The sequence below is a fragment of the Chrysoperla carnea genome, chromosome X (assembly GCF_905475395.1).
Source record: "Chrysoperla carnea chromosome X, inChrCarn1.1, whole genome shotgun sequence".
Lineage (NCBI taxonomy): Eukaryota > Metazoa > Arthropoda > Insecta > Neuroptera > Chrysopidae > Chrysoperla > Chrysoperla carnea.
Window position 1 is genome coordinate 37,866,881 of NC_058342.1, and position 10,185 is coordinate 37,877,065.

The 10,185-nt window shown below is 29.7% G+C and overlaps 1 long non-coding RNA gene across 1 annotated transcript in view; it reads left to right on the forward strand.

Moving 5' to 3' along the window:
- The first annotated feature begins 481 nt into the window (after positions 1–481).
- LOC123302572 overlaps positions 482–10,185 on the forward strand; it is a 29,887-nt gene continuing 20,183 nt past the window's right edge. The window contains exon 1 of the long non-coding RNA XR_006535538.1: positions 482–569. This is a non-coding gene — a long non-coding RNA (uncharacterized LOC123302572). The remainder of the gene's footprint in view (positions 570–10,185) is intronic.

The following is a 10,185-nucleotide window of genomic DNA, read 5'->3' on the forward strand; positions in this document are numbered from 1 at the left end:
ACCTTTTCAACGAAGTTTTATCGTTTTAGAAATAAAAATTTGTCGAAATGCGAAAAAAATTCGCCGATATTCTCTATTGTGTTTGAAAATTAAAATATTAAAAAACGAATGTATTAAAATTGAGACGGAACCATAGAAAAAGGATAAATGCACGTAATATGTAAATAAGTCTGTCCTTTTAATTGAAATACCGGTACAAAGGACATTACGTATAATGTGTGTGTATGAGTGTTGACCTCTGGCCAGTTTTACTTCAAAATTGAAACATATTTTTATTTTCAAAAAAAAAAAAACCGGTTAATCTTGTCTCATTAAAATAAGGGTTATTTTTTCAATTGACATGCTTTTTAGAATAAAAACGGGATTAGTGCCTTTTATTATTAACAATTTTTTATATTTAATCAAAGAAGGGGTCATTTGCAACGGTCAGTTTGATTCAAAAATTTTGTAAAATCAATTCAGTTGATGTTTGAGTTAAACACAGAACGGAGTAACGGTCTGTGATTCATTATGTGAGTGCTCCAACAGTGATCAATAGTGATTTAAGTGTTTTCACTTCTAAATTTAAGGTAATTTTCAAAATTAGTGTTTGAATTTTTTAGCCAAAATAAAATTATATAAAAATTTGTAAAAATTTTTGAAGGTGGACGAACGAAATATTTCGTAAGTGGGTTTTCTTTAATACGGTTCAGAAACAAGCTTCACTTTGACTTATATTTTTTTGACGGAAAGAATACATACGACTCCAAAGACTATTCTTAATTAGGAAAGTTAAGAGTTTCGCCGACGAAGCCAAACTTGACGCCTATCATTCCGAGAAAACGTTTTCATCTCCCGGACTATTTGTTAGTTTTATTAAAGGTGGAAGGGAACACGCGAATCTGGCGTATCGTGTATCGTGTATACGTGTATCAGTATCAGTATCAGTATCGTAAACGTAAACGTTATGAACATATACAAAGGTATAAACTGAACTGATATTCAGTATTTGTAGTACCATTAAACTAAATATCTAAAAGAAAAAATCTATGCATCTTAGGGTATAAGCACTAAAAGAAAGTCCACCTCTTAGGAGTATTTAACCTCCTTTTTGGGGGGTTAGTTGGAGGTTTTAATCAGTTTTTTACAAATTACAAAAAAACTATTTTTCTAGAATACCTCACAAAACCACTAGTTGAAATTAATCTGAAAAAAATCAACACACTATTTTTATAGTTTTAAAGAAAATGGACACCTAAGTTTTTCCTAAGTTGCGTCCTCACAGGTAAATAGTGATGTTTACGAAAGAATGTTTCAAATAAAATTTATTAATTTTTTTTATACAAGAATAACTTTTACAACTTTTGTTCTACCTCTAACGGTTTACAAGATGGGTATGATTGAATGAGCAAAAAAAAAAAATTCATTTTAAAATTGGCATATCTCGATCAACTTTGAAGATATTAAATCGAAAAAAAACAAAAACGTGCACAAATTCTTCAGCTAGAACTTTTATTTGAACTTTTTTTTTGTATTTGATGCTTAGTTCTTTTGTAGTTAGTAAAAAACCGATTAAAACCCCGAACTATCACCCAAAAAAGAGGGTTAGGTACACTCTTGAGAGGTGCTTACAAAGTAATAAACAATTAATAAATAAAATTTCAAAGATGCATTAATTTTTTCATTATAACCATGATATTCTATTTAATTTGATTAGACTAGTATAGGTATATAAACTAAACTGATTTTCAGTATTAGTAACACTACTAACAGTAAACAGTACAGTATGTGTGTAGATGATGAAAATGAATCCGGGCACCAGAGTTGCCTCGCTCCGTATACATATATTCGTACAGCAACCACACTTTTGGTTGGTTAGTGGTTTCTATTATTTAATCAGGGTTTTCCACAACTAGTATTGTGTATATTTTCAACATGTAATATCGTTTTTCCTCTAAATGACAACACATAAGTGCATGCTTTACATATGACTACGATTACGACTCACTACCTTATACGTTACGACTCACAGTGTTACGACTCACAGCGCTACGACTCACTTAGCGCATACCTCCACAGAATTCATATATGTATCTATACGACGCGTGAAAAATCATTTGCGTACCGTTCAAATTTTTAATCATAATCATATTTTCTAATATTCACTCTTGACTTTTTTTTATTCTTAATGAAAAGTTATTAATTTTTTAATAGAAAGTTTCAGTTTCCATTCTGACTTTTACGTTTGATCTCACATTGGTACATAAGTAAAATTTTAATAAAAGCCAAGTTAATGTTATTTAAAAATTGTTTCTGTATGTCTTTAAGCGAAAATTTCAATAGGCCGACGGCTGTTTCCATAGTTACTTAAATATACACGGAGTCATTAAACCATCGAACTAATTAGAAACGAATTTCTTACGAAATTCTAAGCAGAAAAGTCATTTAACGTTTATCGATCTAACAATTAACACTTTAAGCTTCGTTAATTATCATTTTTAATTTCTCAATTAAAATATTGCGAAAATTTAAATTTTATAATAGGTTTTTGTTAATAAAATTTAATATAGTTCTAAAATAAAAAATAACAAATTTTATATTCTAGAACTGTGTACGTTTATTTCTTTCTTCGGAAAAATGGCCTAAATTATAGTAAACGTTATTTTCTACAAGAGCTTGGTTAATATAATTTTAATTTGCCAATATTAATCTTACAATTTCGTAAAGTAGTTGTTTGAATGAACTATAATTGGTCAAGTTTAGACACTTTCAAGATAATGGGCCAATTTGAATGCTTACAAAATAAAAGTAACCTTTTATTCTAGAAATTTCTTTGAAATTTTTTACTTTTTTTAGCTTAAAGTCAAGACCGGGTTTGTGAAAATATAACAACAAGATTATTTTATCTATAATCAATTATTTTCAATCTTTTGACTAAATGATTACAATTTTACAGTTCACTTACATTTTTTTTAAATCGAAATTAAAAATTTTAATATGTAAATTAATTATTTAAATTTAAGTATAATCTAACAACGCTAACAACCGAATTTATGTAATTAATTTATTACTAAAAAAAACCAATAATCGTGTCTTTCTTAGCCAACGAAAATTTTCGTGAATTTTTCATCTTTTTAAGCAAGCTATAAAACTTTTTGCTAAACTATTTTTGTTAAAATTTAACGTAATGTATGACACTTAATTTATAAAAGAAGTTTTTTAATTGAAGATCTATAGAAGATGGTTCATTATCTATTCACAATCCTGTGTTCAAATTCAAAATTTTCAAAATGGAAATCCTTTGTCAGATTTATTAAAAAAAAATTCAAATAATAAAATAATATCAACCCTTAATTTAGGCAGAACTTAAATCATGAAATTATGTTCCGTTCTAGAGGCGAAAATTGTATGAAAAAGTCTTTGTAAATAATAAAAATGGAGAAATACAAATGATATAAGAAGGGAAATATGTAAACAATTTTTCTACAACTATGAGTAATAATTCTTGTTATATAAAAATTTTCTTTTTTTTTTTTTGAAATTTCATGCGCTATATAAAAAAAAAGAAGAAAACCAACATATAATTTTCTGATAATTGTCAGCCATTTTTGTGACAACAAATAATAAAATAAATTGAACCCTCGAAATAAATAAAGTGAGTGTATAATATTCCTAGAATACACCCTCAACTCAAATGATATTTGATCCGTCTGTAGTAACATAGCATGTAGCATGCAGAATAGTGAATAGTGAAGCGGGGCGGGTGGGTTGGGTATGACTTTAAATATGTGTCCATGCTATGTTTTATGTTTGAAAAACCACCCTAAAAATATATGAACTCCTACACCCCTGCTTACTGCTTACAAATATATACAACATCATATTAGAGATACTTTTATTTGAAAAAATCATATTTTGTACGACATTTTACCCAAACGTAACAAGTACCCACTTTGCCACTTTCTTATTAAACAAACCATCGTGGATTTGATCTTTAAAGGTCATACTTATAGCTTTCTGATTACTATCAGGCTTATTATTTTAGTCACTGATGCCTTATAGTAAAATTTAGTCATTATCAAGCCTCGAAAAAGTTGATGGAACCGAAAATGGGCCAAATGTGTATCGGAGTATGAAATAAACCTGTAAAATGTTTATTTGTTCGCTTACAATAATTACAAAAGTAAATGTGCGTTTGTTTACACATCTCAGTGTCACATTTAGACTTTAAACTACTGAACCAATTTTGATGAAATTCTTACAACTTCAAATTAAATTAAACACTAGTATACATTTTAATTAAATAATTTCATTTGGGCTCTGTACTTAAATCAAGTTTAAGCTTTTGTTTACCTTTCGGGAAAGCGTTCGTAATATCATCGATTTCCAGATGTTTAAGAAAACAGACCCGAATAATTTCTCCTGTCCCATTGAGGCATGCAACCAAGATTCTACCCCGTGAAGTATAGAAAGAGATCTCTCTGCTGTAACTCCGCTGGTCGGAAAAGTAACGCTCAAAATAAATAAATGCACAGATGAAAATTGACGAAAGCGTAATAACATTTTTAATTTTTAGTTGTCGTGTTGAAAACAAGAATTTTCTAAAAGAACGTTCATAAGGAACAACTCGATTATGTAAAAAGTTTTTCGATTATAATAATTACACTATGAAAATTTGGAATATTTTCCTTCTAATAAATTGCAATATCAGTGAAAAGTGCCTTCTAGGTAAAAAGATAACAAGAATGGTTACCGTCTTACCGTTAAACAATGAAACATTTGAAACTCTCAATAATTACTTTTGTTCAAACTTGTTCGAATTTGATAAAATTTATTAAGATCACTAAATGTGAACTTTTTATTTTCTAAATGATTATTAGTTTGTGTTTTTTAAAATTTCTAGCAGCCAACCAACATTCATTTATATTTTATTAGTTTTTATTCAATGCAGTCAGTTATTTAACCTGTAATTCTATTTCTACATAATTCTAAGTTTAATAATGTACGTTCAAGTCAAGGTAACTCAATATTAATAATTTATTCTTCATATATATTCTTTTCAATTTATAAGATACACAATTTTTAACTTCCATACACACAATAAATTCTTTTCTTGGCTCAAGAATATTCATAGAATTTGCCCCCCGAAATTATTGGGTCAAAATTATCTTATATACTGAGTTTTATCGAAATTGGAGATTACAAAAATATTTTTTGGAATTTTTTTAAGAGGATCCCTTTGAAAAAATCGGGAAAAAAATTTTTGTTTTGGAATTTGATGAAATTCGGTGGATTGGGTAATTTTGATCCAAAAAGTATAAAAATCAGGTTAATTTAATAATTAGACTTATAGAAAGTTCAAATGGCAGCGAGTATCATGAGCAAAACTCTCCCTCAGAAAAATTAAAACTTATAAAATTTGAACTAAAGGGAGAGTAAGTGAGGGCTATAACGTGATAGTCTTCTTTTTTAAAAAGGAGAAATTTCCCAGCGAATTAGGCGGGTATCTGCTAATCTAATATATTAATTTTATAAGAAAATTTCAATTTCTATGAACAAAAGTTGAAGATAATAAATATGCAAGTAACATGAAGATGTTGGATATACAATTTTTCTATAACATTCAATTAAAAGTAGAGGGGTAAAGAAAAATCGTTAAAACAAGAAACATGAATAAATTTAAGGGTTTCAATTTCTTTGTGAAAATTTTTCTTGTTATTACGAATAATTTACGACGATGTAGAAAAGTAGGAAAGGGAAACATGAGGAGATATTATAGGAGTTCCACTGGGAAAAATCCACCCTTATACATTATGATTATAAAATAATGGCTTTTTTTAGTTACAATAATGGATTTTTTACTTACTTCACCGTAACTGTAACGTTCACGTTCATTCGTAACGTCGTCATAAATTTAATAATAATGGCTAGACATATTTCATGTTTTTCTTGACATCTAATTATCATATAATTGTTAGTTTCACTCAATTTAGAAAATTTTTCTGAATAAAATTTTCAATTACAATGAATACAAAAAATTTACTTGTTACAAAAACATTCTTAAGCAGTCAAATAATTATTTTCTGGAATCAAATATTGTGATAATTGATTCCTTAAATATTTTGGTATCACAAGTATCTTGTTATAGATCGGGAAATGGCTTCAGAGCATTTAGAATGGTGAAACAAATCATTTGAGGATAATTACCAACTGATTTGTTTAGTCCGAAATACAAATTATGGGGAAAAAGACATCATCACTTGGGAAAGAATGATCTCCATTCGAGTGAAATCAATGAAGTGTTATTTAGAGATATCCAAACAGACTTCTGAATTGACTTCTGAAGGACCTTTGAAGCAAAGAAGGTACAGTAGATCAAACTGTGAGATCTTATAAGACTTACTCCTAACTCAAACTTTAGATTTACTATAATTTTTCACCTCATTTACTATTTTGTTTGTACAACTAATGTTGTAGAATTCAGAAAGAAAATTAAAATTTGTTGTCTAAGAATACAAATTTTTAGAATTTATGGACTGGAATAGTTTTGGGATTGTTAATTCAAAGTTAGGTTGCTGAAAATTGAATCCAAAGATTAAATGGACGTAACTAAAAAAATTCTAAGAAATTCTGAGCACCAGTGAATTAGTGAATTGAATTGTAACGCGATATCAATCATTATTAAAATTCAATAAAATTTTTTTTTTATCAATAAAAGTTATAAAAAAAAAAAAAAAACTGAAGAGCCATCCATATGGTTAATTATTATTTTCAAAAAATATAATCAAATTATGAATGCCTATTTTTTACTTCAAAATATTGTACAAAAATACATATGTTTTTGATATCGATATAAAAAAAAGTATTGCGTTCGTTAATCGGACAGTCTTCAACCGTATGTCAAAAACTAAGATCCATATTCATAAGACGGAAGAATAAAAGAATGTAAATACTCTAAATAAATGAAACTTCGATTATCGTGAGAACATGCATCTAACCAATTGATTGAATAATAGACCAGAAAACGTTGATTCGAAAGAAAAATGGACCCAAGAAAATATAGAGAAAAATAGACACGAACAAAACAGAACAATAAAAAAAACGTACTGAGAAAAAATAGATCCAGAATAAATATACCCGGAAAAGCAGACTTAGAAATAATTGGAATCAGGGAAAGATAGATTCGGAATGAACAGACCCATTAAAAATAGATTCATCAATGCCCCGTGTTAACCCAGCTCCATTTAAGGCATAGCCAACCCGTGGATCAGTGACTGAACGTAATCACAGAGTTAACCAAAAAGCTTAAAAAAACATGGACTCGTGCCAGTTTAACCCCTACATTATGGCTAGCCAATGTTCTATTATTTCTGATATCTATACTTACTAAGGCTACCATTCTTATGATTATATTGTCTATCAGAACATTTACTAAATTTTTTGGGATTCGCAGAATCTCGCTGACTAACAATTTTCAATCTTTCGCCTGAACCAGAGTATAAACCAGAATAATGGTTAGCATATAGTGCCACTCTTCCGATTGACTGCATAAGAAGCGAATCAAATTTTGTAAGGTCTATAAAAAAATATTTTTTACATTATCAAAATTTTAAATTAGAAATTTTCTTTCTAATTTAAGAAAACAAAAAACTTAATTAATTTTTTTGGAAAGTAAACAAAAAATCATGAGAAAATTTATGAAGAAAATTGTGAACATAAATTGATATAAAAAACGCATTTGAAAAACATGTTTTAAATCTAAACAAAGAATGGTTTTCTTTCAATGATAATATAATTCCAAGTCACCACCTCACCCCTCACTCAGTTCTCAGTGTGAGTGGACCCCCGCATCACCCCCGTGTTTAAAAGTATACACGTATAGTACAGTATAGTACAGTACAGTACAGATACACTTATGTATATGTATATTGGCGGTCGTAATATCGTAGGGTGGTTACTAAGGGTATATAAAACTGTAGGAACTCCAAAGCAGCACTCTAAAATACAGAGGGTTGAAAGAACGAGGGTTGTTTTACTTTACTTTCGCGCTGAGACAAGGAGGGCGCACCACCCTCTTACTACAGTACACAAGTACAGAGGTGCGGGACGTTGCGGTGGAAACTAAGATGGCCGACACTCTCCACGAGGTTCTGGCTATCTCATACAGGGCTCTTGAACATTTTTGTACACTTGTGTAACATAAAAATGATCTCATTTTATTATATTATCAATTTTATGTTTAATTGCATTTATTTTAATTAGTGATGGTTTATAGAAACAAAATTATGTGTTTCATATCTTTACAATATGTACGTAAATCCGCATTTTTTCGGAAACTATTCGAATGATGAAATCAAGGAGAGAGGAGGTCAGAAAAATGCACTAACCCTTTCCTTGGATCTGGAATTATCGTTGATTAAGTTAGAAAGCATGCCTTTACCCCGCCTTAGCCAACTATTACTGTTTAAAGCCAACTTCCTCTTTCTCTTTAGGATCAAAAGCTGGGAGATTGAGTTATATGTTGATATGTGCGCTATTTACTCTATATGACCAAATTTGATGGATCTGTTATTGGAATAATGTTTGTACTAAAGAGAAATTTTTAAAATTTTCCAACTTCAAAGCAAATGAATGTACTTTTAAATTTTTCATTTAAAAAAAATATTCTTCGACCAAAAACTCTTCTTGTCATGAAATCCTCTTTTTTTTAATTCGGTGATTCTTTTTGTTTTTTAATTTTTTTAAATTTAATTTGATTTAAAAATATTTGCACATTTTCATTGACATTGAGTGTAAAATCAAGTTGAGTTGCACATACGAACGGTGGTAATCGGAATGAGAAAGAACACCGCGTGGTAGACGATTTCGTTTTAACTTTACTTCAGTTTTCGTTCCATTCGTTTCCAAGGATACGGTCGCGGGTGAGCTTTAAACAAAAGTATGAGGTTTGCGTGGTGTTTTCTCTACGAGATGTATAACACAGTTGTAAGTAGTAGGTAAGTAATAGATAGTGAATGTATACATACACTAGTCAACCTTATACAATATCAATGAAGTCCTTTTGTGCGAATGCATACTCTGACTGATTGAGTTCAGTGAATGTATGTTGAATGGTATGAGTAGCCTTTATTTCTTTCTTTCTTTCTCTAAATGAGTGACGCAAGTTTTATTATTTTATTTTTGAATAATAATTTATGTAAAGACACCAATGGAACGCTATTTAAAATTATTTTGAAACAACAAGAACACGAAATACGTGAATATGTACATAACCTAAAAATTCACATTCAACCAGACCTAGGTGTGCGTCCACCACTCACAGTCAAGACGGAGCTTCTCATCTACTGGCTCTCCTTACATTTAAATGTTGAAATTCGGTATGGTGGGTTGTTTTTAGGTAGATCGTGTTTTTGATGCAAGGATTGATTTAAGTAATTTGGAGGAAGTTTTAAAGCTTTGATCATTTCTATAGCCTCTCCAAATTGATTTAGAGGGCTGAAAATTACCATCTAGATTATGTAAGTGTCAAGGAAGTATTTTTTGGTGGTGTCAACTTCGTAGCCTTCTTTCCACTGCACTGTCTTGTTTCACAGCCGAGATTCAACCTGAGAGACCTTCAACCTGAGATTCCATGTTGAAATTGATATGTAGATTCAGTTAGCGCTAAGGAAGAACTTTTTGAGTCTGTCAACTTCATGAATTCATGAAAGTCGACTACTTTGCATGAACCAAATATTCAAAACTTTTGATACCCGAATTTGGCAGAAGCTACAAGATTTCTGGAGTCACTTGATCAGATCTGGAGGGATGACAAACCCCTACCCCCGCCTCCTTCGAAGCGATATCGTTATAACCGATTTTGATTGTATACCAGTGAAATGTTGCAAAGAAAAACAAGTGAAAATTTAATTAAAATACATAAAAATATAATAATATTCTAATTGAATTTCCTTAAAGCTTTTCTTCAATTCTAGACAAAGAAAATGTATATAATTTAAAGAAGAAGAAAATAAATATATATGGAAATTGTATGATGAGTTCAAAAAAGTATGGAAAATGGGGTGGTTTGGAGTCGGATGGTTGTATGGTGGAAATTACTACAAGGGTTGCCTTTATTTCGCTGCAACAGCATAAGCATAGTCTTTCAAGATAGCACAAGCTTGAAAATAATTAATGTTTGAAAAAGACGGAATATTTTCTACTAAC